The 16685-nt window shown below is 38.2% G+C and overlaps 1 long non-coding RNA gene across 1 annotated transcript in view; it reads right to left on the reverse strand.

Moving 5' to 3' along the window:
• Positions 1–3995: 3995 nt before the first annotated feature.
• The window catches only part of LOC148214253 (uncharacterized), a 133586-nt gene continuing 120896 nt past the window's right edge, over positions 3996–16685 (reverse strand). The window contains exon 12 of the long non-coding RNA XR_015798576.1: positions 3996–15260. This is a non-coding gene — a long non-coding RNA (uncharacterized LOC148214253). The remainder of the gene's footprint in view (positions 15261–16685) is intronic.

The raw sequence follows: 16685 nt of genomic DNA on the forward strand, positions 1-16685 counted from the left end.
GGGCCTTCTCTAGTTACTCTTGCCTTTGCATTATGTGTCAAACTTATCTAAAAACTTTGTCTTAATTATTAGCGCTTCCAGTGAACAGTTTGGTTTTTCATTATCTAGTATTGATTTATTTGCTCTCCTTGCAATTGGTTTAGGGTTCTGACATTCCATGTACAAATGGGATACATATCACTGCAGCATTGAACTTTCTTCTTGCCTTTGAGCACATCAGTAGCTGGACATCTCAGCTTTAATCCAGCCACATCATAAACACCACTGCTACTCATACCTGCCCTCTGCTTTCCCTAGTTTATTATTAGATATCTTCCGAACTGGGGAACTCATCTTCTGGTGTCATATCAACACTGCCTTAGTCATGAATGTCTGTTTGGTTTTCTTGGCAGAATACTTGACTGGGTTGTCATTTCCTTCTCCAATGGATTGTATTTAGTTTGATACCTCATCCATTAGCTGTTTTTCATAGGTGAGTCTTCTGCGACTGTACGCTCTCAATATTATAGTTCACAGCATAACTGGATGTTCAGGCCTCTTCACCTCCACAAGGTAACGATTCATTAAGCTGTTCTATAGCTCAACATACATATGTTTACTTAGATTAACGTCCCACTGTATTCAGTGATGTGTATTTAGGATTGCAGCCTAAGCCAACGTATTTATATAAAGGATTTAGGCAGCTTCTCTCATGCAAATCGTTTATTTCCATTTTATTTCCACAGAAAGTGTTTTTGATGGAAGGTATTAGGCTGGAAAGGGAAAAATCTTCAAGATTGTATAAATATATATTATTCTGAAGAGTGATATCACAATAAATTATTTTGTGAGTGGCTTTTGGCGGTCCATTTCAAATACTTCATTTAGGATAGAAACTGTAGCCTTTGAACTAATCCCCCCATTATATTTTAAAAATTTATAGTGTTGCATAATGAATACCCAGAATGGCATGGATTGAAAGTGGTATTTGAAGAGTAATATAAAGCATGATCATGCTGGGAAAGAATTGTATAAGAAATATCCTCCCAATATAACATCTTACCCATCCCAGCTCATTTTTCATCCAAATCATTGGGAAGGATGAGAGTAAACCTTCTTTCCTATTGATTTATTTACTTGCATGCTAGGCTTATATGCCACTTTGGTGAGAATGACTCTGATTCACTGATGATTTTGATTAAGTTTGCTGTTTTCCCACAGCATGTCCTTCACTACAGGCAGTTGCTTCCTGCTTTCTACCATATGCCTCATGAGGCAACAGTTTCCTTTTACTCATGGTGCGGTCCCCTACCTGAAGCCCATCATATACATTAAAAGAATTAGGTTCCATCCTACAATTAATGGTAGAAAGCGAGCCAATGAATTTTCTCCTTTCTATGGCCATTGCAAGTTATGCTATGATAAGGGAGGCAATTTTCATTGCGATCATGGCTGGGGAGGAAAGGGTTAAACCTAGAATTAAGAGACAAAGAGTCTGTTGTGGCTGCAAGAAAAATTATTAATGTGACTTGCAGTTAAACAGTGAAATTTAAAGAATACCTCCCAGTTGGATAGACTATACTTGGCTAAGTAAACCAATAATTGAACTTTGTTTAGGACAGCTTGATAAATAATGGCAAGTGTTTCATTTTAATTGGTTGCATTTGGCAGATTTTTTTCATCTTTAATCTTGGAATTAGTATTAGCTGTTATGTAACTCATAACATACCTTGATAGACAACATGCGCTGTTACTCAGAGTGCAGTCAAGTAGAGTAGACACGTAAATTAGGCCTGCTGTGCTCCCCGCCACAACCTCTCCTGCTAGAAAACAATTTCCTGAGCATTGAGGTGTGCCCAGAGTGCAAAATTGCTTGTTATGGCTCTGCTTGTAAAGGAGATGCCCCTGCTTTAGTACACTGGGAATTTGATGCCTGAATAAATATATGAGGTCAAGCATTAAAGGTTGAAGAAAGAAGTTTCATCATGGGCAAAAGCCAAGGAACACAAATAGGTCATTATGTGGTTGCTGCTTTCAGTCTGTCACAAATCCAACTGCATTGATTTACATGGGGGTAACACAATTTATGTGGCACACTACATGTGGTTCGTGGCCAGAGTGCAGATTTGGTGACAATTAACAGAGGTCCAGCTATTAAGTCTGCAAATCTTATCTTTCTTATATACTAATAAATCTGATCACAATAAAAAAGGGGCTACAATCTTTTTTCAATATCTTAATCAAATAAAAGTTTGTTGATTAATTAATGTGGACTAGTTTCAATCAAGCAAATTTTAATCAGTGTGTTTGCAAATTAGGGGAAGACTTGTTTATTCTGCAAAGTTATTTTTGCAGTAACATGGCATGAGAAAAGTCCTGAAGATGATTTTTCTTTTTAATAGTGAATGGCAGCTCTTGTTTATTGAATTACAAAAAATGATCAATTTATTCAGTTGATTAATTATCTCCTTTTAAACTAATTAATCAGTTTGGTGGTCCTAAAATTAATCTCTTCATGCATTTAGGACTGGCATATCCATTTTGTTCTCCTGATAATTTTATCCTAAGAACCATGTCCTAAAAAGTGTGTGGCCAGTAATTTACTATCTTGCTCCAAGGATGAATTGTCAGGGTGAGAAACATTACATAAAAATTAGATACAATCCAAAAATCATAGACAGTAGTTTCAGTGATATCAGAATCCAAAAACAGAATTGATAGAGCAGATTAAAGTTTTGATGCCAGGATTTCAATGAAATTCATGCAGTGACCAAGAAATTAGGAAGGGACAGTCTGATGTTCCAAAATCCCAAAAGTTGGAATTTCAGGAGTCAACTTAACAAAGATTGGATTTGTTCACCACACTAAGCTATAACATTGTTTGCTTTTTATGGCTTAGTGTATTGTCTGAGCTCAACTAACTGTGGTTTATTCAATAGACTATTATTAAATATTAGAATTTTGAGTAGCTACAATATTAGCTAGACCAAAAGTAAGTCATTATTCTTAGCACCAACTGGATTTGTACAAGTGGTTTATAATTCCAGAGCATCTGTCTTAAAGCTTGATATAGCACTATATGTTTAAGAGTGAGGTTCTGACTCTTGAATAGACTTTTGCTTCCAACCTGTTCTGAAATTGGAGACTGTAGTGTTGAGCCTACATCAATAATTATCTGTATTTCCAAGGCTTGATAGAGGTTCTCCATCTTTTTCAGGCTCAAGAGAAAGAAGTTGTAAATAGAGGTCAAACTGGTGCTCCTATTTCTTCATAGTAAGAAAATTCCTGTAGGTCTTTCAGTTGATGAGGAATGGTCTAGAAGATTTAGAACATTAGCTGATTTAAAGTTATACTCTGGGCTGAGGTAATGGATGTGTTTTACAGGAAAATTTATGAACCAGTTGTCAAGATAGAATACAGATATGGACTCAGCCCATGAGTATTTGCTTGAGGGTGGTTGACACAATCCACTTCATTGGAGGTTATAGCAGAGCCATACAGAATAGCTGTGGTCTATGCATACCATCTCTATGCCCCCTACAGAGAGCTTTGACATGGAAAAAAAGAATCCTGATTAGACAGAGATACATATCACATATCTAAGCTTTTTGCACAGAGAACTCTTTCCAACAAATGTCAAATAGACATTTCTCAAGGGTATGTCCTATTGGACAGCAGTGGGAAGAACTAACACACACAATACTGCAGCTCTGATTTTCTGTTCATTCAGTGCATGGCAGAAATGGAGAATATTTTCCATTTAAAATGCTAGTTTAAATTCACTTCCTCCTAGATAAGTGGATAAAGGATTACAGCCGGGGGTATACTCCTATACACATTTATTTGGAATCAATTGGACTTACTACATGTATAGGATTGTGCTGTCAATATAATTAAATTTATTATATGAAGAAAGGAGTAATCCAATGAACTACAATCATTAAGTCTTTTTTTATTCTTTAGATATTTACAACATTTTGTTGTTAAAACAACAAAGGGTCTTATGCCACCTTAAATATTTACACATTTTTTATTTGTAAGTGATCCATGGATCCATCCATCCATCTGGTAACTGTTATATTTGTTGATGCTGTTGTATTTTTATTCCATATTTTAGCCAAAAGGCTCCCAGAGTAAATAACAAATAAAAACAATGGAAGAAATACCAGAGTAAGATAAACTAGGAATGGCCTGAGTCATGTTAAGTTACAATCACACATCTAAAATAGAAATAGAAAATCTAAAACCCTGGTTAAGTGAAAAGCTTTTCACGTGATACAAAAAGATATTAGGGCTGATACCAAGCAGAGGTATAAGTAGAGCATTCTGGATCTCAAGGCAAGCCATGAAGATGGGCACCCACCCCAAAATTATAATGTCAGAAAACATTTAATTTGCAGAAAAACCAGTTTCTCTTGGTTTTGGGAAACCAAGAGATGTGCATTGTCATGGTTGGCTGGGGCCTGTGAATGTTGACTCTTGTCACAGATCTGCAGTTCCACTGAGACAGTGGCACTCAACAGATGAGATGAAATCCGAGGAATATAAACAGCCAAGACAGAAGGAGAGCATTTTTCTCATTATTAAACAAACATGGCAACATGTTCATTTGTACAACTGCATTCACAAAACCATCCAGCTATCTCATTTTCAACACTCAATATGGCAAGCCCAGAGGGGTGTTCTTGAGACACTTTGGTCTCAAATAATTTTTGATGTTTTTATTTGAGAAAATCCTTACTGCTTTTGCTACTGTCACCAGAATAGTTAAAAACTTGAACACTTCTGGGAAAATAGAAGGCAGGACATTGTTTTCTTCTATCAGGAGGCATGCCAAGCCTTTCATAGTGGATGGCATAAGATTCTCCTCATGAAGTACAGAGTGGAAGCTAAGTATTTACCCAGGAAAAGCTGGAATTAGGTCTTTTTCTTATCTTTGTTGCAGATTTGCTGCAGTTTTCAATGAGCTGTCCTCAGAGCAATGTAAGCTGAATTATGGGACACTGTTGAATAATGGTATTCATTCAACTAAACCTGCAAGACAACTGATTGTAATAATGTTCAAACACCTGTAAAATGTATGTGCATTTATTATATTGCCAGAGCCATTCAACTAGTCAATGGAGTATAATGTCTGGTCTATGTGGAGTGATAGTAGTAACATCCCTGCCAACATGTCAGGATCAAAAAGAGGCACATAGTAAATGATAGAAGAGAATATATATAGGTCAGGGTCGAACGATGGAGTCCTCGGGGTTCTCTAGCACTGAGGATGTTACCTAGCCAGGTAACAAAACATCTGCAAGAAAACAACCAAGCTCAGAGAACCCCAAGGACTCCACGTAGTAAATGGCCATCCCTTTCTTGTGGCCATGATTATAAAAGAAGTGAATCCACCCTCAGTGTTCAGTGTCTGGGCAGAGAAGTGGTTGGCCTGGTTCAAGAAATAGGTTTTTATTTTTTATTTTATATATATATCAAATTTGTTGCCACCTTCTCATTAAAAAGTGACTCTGGGCAGTTTACAGAAGAGATACAATCAATTAAAATACAATATAAAACAATCTTAAATAAGTAATAAATTCCAAGGAATGATAAAATTGGCGAACAACTTGGGGAGTGTCATCAGGGTACCAGCCACCCCCAGGATTGATTACAACTCTTGTTGCCCCATGGAAGCTGACAGAGCCAGGTCTTAAGTCCTTTCTGAAAAACTGGGAGGGTGGGGGCCCACCACACAGCTGGGGAGAGAATATTCCAAAGGGCGGGGGCAATGGCAGAGAAGGCTCTCCTCCTGGGTCCTGCCAGATGACATTCTCTCGCCGACAGGGTTTACAACATGCCTTGACCAGGTGGGATGGGTTAATGTGATGGGGATGAGATGGTCCCTCAGGTAACCTGGACCCATGCCATGTAGGGCTTTAAAGGTGATAACCAACACCTTGAATTGGACCCGGAAAGAAACTGGCACCCAATGCAGCTCCTGCAGCAAAGGTGTTATATGTGCCATCTTTGGGGCACCCAAGATTGTCCACATGGCCACATTTTGAACCAGCTGTAGCTTCCGGATATGCTTCAAGGGTAGCCCCATGTAGAGCACATTGCAGTAGTCTGACTGAAAGATAACCAGGGTGTGAGTGACTGACTGTAGAGCCACCTGATCCAGGAAAGGGCGTAAGTGGTGCACCACATGAAGGTGGGCAAAGGCCCTCCTGGCCATGACTGCCACCTGCTCCTCAAGCAGGAGTCGTGAGTCCAGGAGGAACCCCAGATTACGTACCAGGTCTGTCTGGGGCAGTGCAACCCTGTCCAAAACCAAAGATGGTAAAGACCTGGATACAGAGGGGCCTCCAATCCATAGCCACTCCATCTTACCAGGGTTCAGCTGAAGCCTGTTGCACCCCATCCAGACCCTCATAGCCTCCAGGCACCGCAAAAGGGAGGTCACGGCATACTCAGGTAACCTGGGATGGAGATGTATAACTGGGTATTATCTGCGTATTGATGATACTTCATCCCATGGAGATGGATGATCTCACCCAGTGGTTTCATGTACAGTAGATGTTAAAAAGGAGTGGAGAGAGTACTGAACCCTGTGGCACCCCACAATGGAGGGGCCATGGGCTGGACCTCTCGCTCCCAATCAACACCAATTGGGATCAACCTTGGAGGAAGGAAGAGAACTGGCACAAAACTGTGCTGCCCACTCCCAACTCCCCAACTCGGCCCAAAAGGATATTATGGTCGATGGTATCGAAAGGTGCTGAGAGGTCATGAAGAGCAAGGATGCATGGACTACCCCCCTTCCACTCCTGCCAGAGATCATCCATGAGTGCGACCAATGCCATTTTGGTCCCAAATCCATGGATGAGTATCCTCACTCACACACATGCACATACTCACCCACACACTCAAACATCCTTGGACTCCCCTCCCTGTCTCTCACACTAGGGAGGGAGGCCCAACTGTCATCCACTGGGGGCCCCCAACACTCTGCCTGGGATCGAACCACCCGGTCTCCTTCGGGCCCCCTCAGGCCATAGCCGCTGTTTGGGTGCCAGCTCCTGAGCCAGTTATCCAATAGATGCCTTGTCCTCAGGCCTACGCCATCAATCCAGCTGATTTTCAGGCTGAACAAAGTTTGAACAAAGCGTAGCTGGCTCTTGCCCAAGCTGGAAAAGAACAGGTCTCAAGGAGAGATGGGGCATCACTGGTTGCAGACAGAGGCAACTATTGTGACTAGCAGCTAACAGTATTATTTTTTTACAGAATACATTTTTTCTAAAATCTAAATGAAGCAAATCAACTAAATGGACAATATTTCCTAAGCATGTGAATTTCTTATAGAAAATACCAGTTAACCCATTTGCAGGAAATGTAGTGCCTTCCAGTTTTTTGGACTATAATTTCTACAATAGCTAAAGGAAATGAAATTTCAAAATACGTCTAGGATACCAGATTGCATATCTCATTGTTAACTCACATGCAGATGAAGATGATGACAATTTATCAGATTTATATCCCACTTTCCTCCAGAGGTTCTAGGTGACATATTCAACACTAGCTCCTCCGATTTTATCCTTATGACAACCCTGTAAATATAATGATTTAATGACTGAGATCTGTCACACTACAGCCTTTAACAGATGAATCAAATTAGAAATTACAACTCCACGTGCCTGCTCCCCACTTGACACATCTCTCTGGAATGGCAATGATGCTCAAATCTGGTGATGATCATGACATATGAAATTCTGGTTTCCAAAAGTTGACAATGGGAGAAAAATATTCTACTGGGTACTCATATGGGAAGACACCTTCAGCAAAGGATTAGGGGTTGTCCAAATGTTTGTAGCTTTTTATGTCCATTTTGTTGTTGTTATTTTAGGATTGCACAAGGGAAAGAGAAGCCCTCTGTCTCCAAGCCCCAAGGAAGCCGACTCTCCTGCCAGACTCTTATTGGTGAATCCCACAGTACCAAATATCACGTAAAATCTGTTGAAATATGTCAGTCTTGACCTGAATTGTAGTTTACATTGTTGCTAGTGTGCAATCGGGAATGTAGTAATAATAATAATAATAATAATAATAATAATAATAATAATAATAATATAGATGTTGATGTCCTGCATTTCTAAGGCTTTATTTGTTAATCTGTTTGGATTAACTAGTGTGTGCATATTATCTGTGTGAGAAAGATTTATATTGTAATAGCCCCACTGGCTATAAACATTAAAATCTGACATTATCTTTATTAGTGTGCATAGCAAGTTATAAAGTACAAGAGAATAGTTACTGGCAAGTTTTTACTCTCCCAAAGGTTTTAATGTTAGTCCTTTCAAAGCTTCCATATTCTCTGTTCATTTCTTGCTTCCTGTGGGATTTTTAGAAAATACACTGTAACTGATTAAAGCAGGTGAGATCTGACAGAATGTATCACAACATAATATAATGTGTCTCAACCCACAAGTATCAAGAATCTTTCTGCCATTTATAGTCTGGAGCATAAGAAATGCTGGTGTTATCATTTTTGCTAAAGCTGAATTAAAAGAAAAAAAGCAATCTCACTCCCCCTTCAAGTTGAACAACGTTATAAAATATTGGAAAGCAAAATGAGACAAAGCAACCCTAACTAACCAATATCTAATTTAACAACAGCAAAACCCTCAAAATCTGCTTCATGTTCTTCTATGTTGAATTTCTCTGAGTGGCTGGAGCTAAAATTTAGGCTTTCAGATTTGATGACCTGAGGTTTTACAATCTAAACAAAGGTGGAATTTTGACATTAAAGGAGACATGTTATTTTAGTTTCATACTAAAGAAGGAAGCTACAAAGGAGATGCAAACAGACAATATCAAATGATGAGAATTAGGATTATTAAGATGGTATACTGTGATAATATTGTATTATGTATTTTTAAATGGCTCAATATTTAATGGAAAGAAATAGACCTATCAAATTTTCAAAAGTTTAGCTGCAGTATAATTCATTATAACACATTTATATGTGTGTGCTTCGTATATGGCAACAGTTATGCATATCTGATTAATCTAGGAATAATAGATCTTTAACATACATTTCTCTCTAATGCCATGAGTTTTTCCAGTTAGCTGCAGAGACAATCAATCAATCCATCAGTAAAACATCTGGTAACAATAGCTAAGTCACAGGGCTGACATTGTGGTCTTGACACATGTTTTGCCCCTGATGTTCCTGCAGACATCAATGAGATAGATCACTCTAAATTATGTCAGTTTTACAAACATGTGTCTGTAATTTGATCTGCCCTCAATCACCAACATGTGAATATTTTTAATGTGTAAATTCATTTGTTAATTATGCTAAATAAATTTGATATATCCTTTTATGCCATCGAATGGTACTCAATGCTGCCAAAAAAAACCCAAAACAGTGCAATTACAGTTGAAAACATACCGAGTTGTCTGTGTTGTGTCCTAAAAGAGTAGATTTTGTGCTTTTTGCTTTTGAGTTGAGAACTGCATGTCCAGATTTGGAGAAATGCATTATTCAAAAGAGAACAGCATTCTGATTCCGAATTAAACTGGGAAGTGCAAATGGGGTGAGCTTGTTTCAAAGTGTGAAGGGAATGAAATCTTTGACCATCCTGGCCTCCAGTCAAAGCCTGTCGCAACATATACAGCTCTTAGGCAAGAGGGAAAGGCAAGAGGGAGGCTATAATCTGTTCCTTCTGTGCAATGCAGCACTCTCTTGGGTTCATGATTCTCTGCCTGCAGCAACTATGTTGAGCCATGTCATACACAATTGGGCTTGAAGGTATAATGTATACAACAAGGAGACACATACAGATGATACGTCTACTCAACACTCAATCAGGAAAGCTTTTCTTTTTATTGCTTTATTTTGAGATCCAATTAAGGCTGTCCTAGGTATTGAGTTATAATGACAATATTTCTGAATATTAAAGACGATAGTAGAATGAGGATCTCGTGCTTCAGGACTTGGCCTCTCCCATTATTTATTTATTAAATAAATCACAAATGACTGGGTTTGCCAAACACTTAAAATCACAAGTCATGGTTTAGAAATCACAATATTGTAGTCAGCTTCGCACAGCACATTAAGCCTAACCCAAACAAATCACCATAATAGGTTAGAATCTTGTATGAACATAGCCTCTCCATCCCCACCATTTTACCATCAAGTATTTTAGCTGCCAAGCCAATTCAATCCAGCCCTATTCTTCAGAGGAAATCTTCGTTCTCAAGACATAGCTAGCAAGGGATTGTGGTTGGTTGCCTAAACGGCTTGGGAGAGGAACAGAGGAGCTCACCTTCTTCAGTCAGTTTTTTCCTCTTTCTGCCACTCTCAGTCTATCTTTGCTTTGGCCTCTTGCAGCGGGTGAGGGAATCTATGAAAAGGTTGCAGCCTTTTCCCCTATCTACGCTACACAGGACTGGCAGTGGTAGTACTGACTTTAGAAATAGCAAGAAACAATCTGTCCAAGGTGTGGGCTGGCTCTTCTTAGCCTGAAGTAGTTATGTTCAGCTTCTTGAGGTCCTGTTAAGCTTAACTTTTCTCTCTCACTCTTTGCTTGTCCATAAACCCCACAAGCAGTGTACTGCTATACATCTGGAACACTAGAGAAAAATGCAGAGTATTTGAGTCACAAGAAAGTAGTCTCCTTAGTGACAATAACCACATTATCCTGTCTTCACATAATGTGACTGGGAATTTTTATATTTTATGTTTAGGATGCCAAGTAGGTTTTACAAGCGGACTGAAGTTCTTTGTACCTTTACTTGGAAGTAAAGCCCAAAGAAGGGCATATTGATCCAGGGGTGATGAGCTTCCAAGCCTGCATAGGAATGAGCCACAAAACAATTCTGTAAGATTAGAGCATTCAAAACATCATCTTTTTCCTTTGAAACATGTTAGATGAGTACCACTGAATTCAAACCAGCACTTTTGTGATGGTGCTGTTATTACTGCTGTGTTCTTTGCAAAGACAAAAAGGAGTCTTTGTTGATAGTGATAGTAACTGATGCACTGGTTGGCTTCAGTCATGGAATTATCTGATCACTCAGATATTATCTGTGTGTGTGTTTGAGAGAGTTTCTATGAATGTGTTTATATTTCTTATGCCAATTTGCTATAAAAACTGAACTGACAAATGAGAACTTGTGTATTTTATTTTACCATCATGGACAAAATATTTAAACCTTTTGGTGGAAGAGGATTTCCACTAAAATACAGAGTTTTGTGCTGTTGTTGTATGGAAGCTGGATTTCTTTGAAGGCAGTGATGCTTATGTGTGTGTAGTGTTGGAGATACTGTAGCCCACTATTCCTGTGATGGGCACTATGATATCTATGGATACCAACGTACCTGAGGATACTTCTGCTGCATCCACAAGGTTGTGTGCTCCGCCTTATTTATTTTTTAATAATTAGGTTGTCAGGGGATCATAGTTAAAAGAGAATTCATCAACCATTTCGTTATTGCATCAGCCACTCTTGAAAGCTGGCTTTCTTGGAAAGCAAGGCTAGCAGTTAAGCAGCAGGTGGGCCTGTGCTGCAAACACACACTTGTGGGATCCTCTGATCAAGAGTAGATCCATAGTTTCAACACAAAACCCTGCTGGGGTTTCTTATGATAAAGGAGGATCTTGGAAGGGAGCACCCTCAGCCTCTGAAACTGTTTTTGGCAGACACCCTGAAATAAGTATTCTTCTCTGGGTACAGACCTGACCAGAAGTTGGGGTAGCCAACTCTCAGTAAAACATAAGAAGAATGTGCCTGTGCGTATCTGCCTGTGCGTATGCATTCAGGCACACACTTACACAAACCCAGAGAAGGCTTCTCTTCTCTCTACTGCTTTGCTCTAAATTGTACCCAGTTTAGACTATGCATATATTGGGGTGGGATTAGACTGAAATTTAAGGCTTAGAATTTATATTCTATAGTATATAATATCAAAGGTAGCTAATTGCTATGTTATGCATTATTACTTTATTTTCCTTTCTCAGAGTAGTAAAGTGGTAAATATTATTTGTGCTCTCAGATGACTTTTCCCCAGTATGGACACAAACTATTCCATATGCTGAAGCAAGTAGAAATGAAGCCCATTCAGGTCCCACACTAAAACTTCTAAATCAGTGTTTTACAAACTTGGCAACTTTAAGATGTGTGGACTTCAGCTCCCAGAATTACCCAGCCAGCATGCTGTTCTAAATGAAGTAAATGGTTTGCAACATGATTTATCCATGGAATATCCTGCATCTCAGCATCACTTTGTGGGGACTGGGAAGAGGTATGTATTGTTAGATCTATTAACCTGTCAGTGTTGGGAAAAGGATTAAAAAGCAGTCAGGCATGCTGCAATGGCAGGTTCTAGCTTCCAGCATTTCTTTCTTTCTTTCTTTCTTTCTTTCTTTCTTTCTTTCTTTCTTTCTTTCTTTCTTTCTTTCTTAGAATGCCTCCCACATGGATTCTGCTTGCATTTATAAAAAGTAGAAAATAGGGGTGGATGTGGGTCAGTCCTCTGGTTGCACCCACCGACCCAGAAAAATGAAAAAAACAAAAATGAAAATGAAAAAACTAAGGTGTCAAGAGAACTTTGCCGGGGTGGGGCAGTGGCAAGGAGTTAGAGGTCCAGAGGGGAGCAGCCTCAATAGTTTGCCTTCTGATAAATAAGCGTGTGGGGATTCGCTGTGCCCATCAAGGGAGGCATTTTGTTCAAAGTAAAGAAGGAAGAAGGAAAGAAAAGAAAAACAACAAGAAAGAAAAATAGAAGAAAAAAGGAAAAAGAAAAAAAGACATTAAAATTGTGGAAAAATCAGTACTTTTCTGCAATATCAAAGCAATACCATGTTTATAAAAACTGTTTCAAATCAGTTGTGTTAGGTATATAACTTGCTTAACAATAGATTAAATGAACTGTTTTAGTTTTTTCTTTACCTATTCTTATGTATATTATTACTTCTACTGCTTGTTTCATTAACTGTATTGGTTAAAAAGTTCAATAAAAATTATTCTTTTAAAAAAATCATTGCCATTTTGCGAGAGTGCTGATTAAATGCTCTCAAAATGGTTGATGCGCCCTTTACAGTAACTCACGTCTATTGCCTATTATTTTGCTAGCCTCACTTTGCCTTTGGTGGGGGTCTACTTTTCCGGTGCCTTCGGAGCATACAGTGGTGTTTCAGATTCCTGTTCTTTTTGTGTTTATGAAAAAAAAATGGGTCCCTAGATGGATAAATCAGCACTTCAAATAAAAATGACTTCCATTCAGGGATATTCTTTGCAAGGGAGGACACGTCATATCTACCTTATGTTACCCTTGCCAAAACACACAAACACCTCAACCAGGTGGTTACTTTTCAACTAAGTTTAAGCAAAGAATAAAAGAGAATTTTAAAAACACAGTAATTAATAGCTTGGTTTTATGTGTGATTATTAAGAATTAAGACATAGTGACACTTACTCCCAAGTAACTGAGTTAAGGCTGCAGCCCAAATGTGAATGTGCTTACTCAGTTTCCAGCATATGTGTACATAGCATGGAGTTTTATATTTCATAGTACCTGATAGTAAGAACCATGGCACTAACTGGCTAGGATGTGTAGACTAATATAGGACTGACCTGTTACAGGAAATCCTATGCATCTCTACTGAGAAGTAAGCTCCATTGAGATCAATGGAATTCATTTACAGAAATGTGGGCATAGGATTTCACTCTTAGTCTTGCATTCGTTAATTAAGAATAAAACAGTTAATTTCTTCTAGGCCATTGCCTTGGGTGATCTTAATTTCATTTCACATACTACTTAAGTGATTTTTACCCAATGTTAATTATATTGCATATAACGTCTTCAGCATAAGATGTATATGGAGGTACCTACATATATATCAATGTTGAAGTGACAACATTAGATGAATTATTGGAAAGAAACGTCTGTGTGTCATACAAGGCTGAATTGTCTAAATTGTCCAGTCTGAACCAATACATAATTCAAAATGCAGCTGCATTTTGAAATTCACAGATTTCCAAATTTTGCCATGCAGCTGGACATTAGGCTTTCGTCTTTGGGGTTTTGCCAGTGCAACAAGATTGTTGGACTCTGGTATGTTGTTGGCTTATTCCTCAGATCAGAGAGAAAGTTTTCTTCTTCTGAGAAACATCATTTTAGAGTGCTTTAGAATTTCTTTTGATGGTATTTTAGAATTCATTTTATTGTGCTTTATTGTATCAAGTTTCTTGAGGACTTTTTTCCCTGTTATGTATCTCTTATTATTTTCCAGCCTCTCTCATTGTTCCTGTTTTATGAGCTGGGAAAGCTCCATGAGAGGACTGTCCCTTATTGTGTCTTTCCCTGAAATTTAAGCAGCAACAGTGGCACCTGCAGGAGTTTGCATCACAACACTCTGCCTGCCATCTTGCTGATTTTGCCCTCCCCCTTGTTGACACCATAGGCCAGCAAAGTTGCAACCAGTGGACTAATCATTGTATGATGCAAGACAGCACATTCATGCACAAGTCTTGGCTACCTAGTAAACATCACGTCCTAGCTTGGGAATTTCACTGAATTGTTCTCCTGTGAAAAAAAAATGGAAAGCAAGTTATGTGGATTGCCCTGAATGGAAAGGTTTGAAATGAATGAAAGGTAGAATAAATGACTAAAACAAATATAAATGCAAAATAAATGTCGGGCATAGCACTGAGCACAAAAGCAGAGGCCAGGTCAAGTTAGTTTGTTTCTGGTACTCCACTACCCATGAAGATGGAGCCCTGAGGATACATTCTGGGAGCTCACTGTCATAAACTGCAAGCTTGCCCAACATGACTTCTGACTTGAGATTTGGAATAGTGAACTCTCAGGACCTGACATCAGTGAGGATTTACCATCAATCATCAAGAATAAGAGACAGAAAGAAGGACCTTGGAAGACAAAAGAGTCCTCTTCTTTATTAAAAGCCAGTCCCCTAATTACTGAAAAGTGGGACTCTTCTAATAGGCGAATGCTAAGAGAATGCAAACTCGCCATGAATTTATATATTTAACTCACCCAAGCAAAATAATTATTCTTTTTAATCAAGTCTATTCAAACCTCATATTACTTTATTCTTCCATTTCAATAGCAAAATGATTAAGATTGAATCTTAAAGGAATTCTTCACAACAATAATTCCTCTTATCGCAGGAGGCAGTCTTTGCTTCGTCTTGCAAATTCTCAGTCTTTAAATATTCAGTGTATCAGAAAAGCTCCATTCCTCTTTCAGAAAAAATAAGAGAGAGTGCACACTAGAGAAAATTGAGAAAAAGGAGGAAAAAAAGGCCCATTATTATCTGCAAACAAATTCATAGGGGGAAAACCCCCAGCATCTCTAACTCCACGTAAATTTAGCTACTGCTACAGAATGTCAGTCTTCTGGCAGTAACAGTCCAGAGGGAAATAAAAAATATATTTTGGAAGATACATCCATTTCTATCTAGATTCAAGGTTAAAAGAAATATATTTAAAATATGTTGCTTTTTTGTGGTTCACCTCCAGTATATCACAAGAATAAAATAGCATATATTTGTATATGTTGTCCAGAATGCATTTGTCAAGTTTTTCAGCAACATAATAGAATAATAAACAGGTATGGGGAGAATTGTTTCCATCTCCTTTATAACAGCTATGCTTTAGGTCACATGACCAGGAGGCGACATAGAATGAAGGTGTCAGCAACATTCCTAGCTGTTGACCATCTGCCTCTCCCATTGTGATTTGTTTCTGGATGTTTTGTTCTCCATGGCCCCTGGCCAGATCCAGTCCATTTTCACTAACATTTTTTCTTATGCTGCCTTCTTCCCCAACACCAAATTTGATCCAGTTCTATTTTCAGAGAGTTATCCTGCTGAGGGATAGACTGATGGACACATAATAGTCCTGAGCCCCTTTATATTATCTCTTTCCAACAATCAGTAAAAAGTAAAAGTTCTGAATAAAGTTGAAACTTCTTTAAAGGTAGGATATTTGCTTTGCCTGATATAAGAGAAGTATAAAGAAGTAAGTTTGAATGCAGGAAATGGTGTGCATGTATCTGTGCGTGTACAGGGTTTTAATAAAATCCTTGCAAAGTTTTGTTTTTTAATAACTTCTATATAAGATATAAACAAACTGTAAAATGCAACAGAGAGGGAATTTATTGAAGATGTAGTATATTTATTTGTAGGAATGGTAAATTTTGACATGTCCACTATTATTTTGAATACAAAGCACAGCACAATTCTGAAATTCTCCAAATACGTTCAGCAATTGTGCTTGACTTACAGCATTGATTGCATTTGTTGTTCTAGCTTTTTATCCAGTAACCAGTTTATTTAAACCTTCAGTAAAGTCCCTCTCTGTTATAGTTTACAGATTGTTTTTGTCATATATAGAAGTGAATGTATTAAAAATGAAAACTGCACAAAGACTTTATAGAATGGAATTCTTCATTAAGCAGGGCTCTGTGACATTTCCTCTCCCAAAAGAGGCCACCAAGCCTTTTCCACGTTGTCTTCTTAGAAAACAGTTCAAAGTATTCACATTTCACTAATTTTTGAGGATGGCTTTGAAAGCTATGGTGTTTTTACTATCTGCTATCTTTATTTTTGTTTTTGACTGATATTTTGGCTGCTTTTATTGTCAATTCCACAAGACTGTTTATTAATCAGTGACAATGTTTTTATAGAAACTGT

The sequence above is a fragment of the Python bivittatus genome, unplaced genomic scaffold, assembly GCF_059951505.1.
Source record: "Python bivittatus isolate LINGU-HERP-01145 unplaced genomic scaffold, Pbiv_v1 ctg000700_np1212, whole genome shotgun sequence".
NCBI lineage: Eukaryota > Metazoa > Chordata > Lepidosauria > Squamata > Pythonidae > Python > Python bivittatus.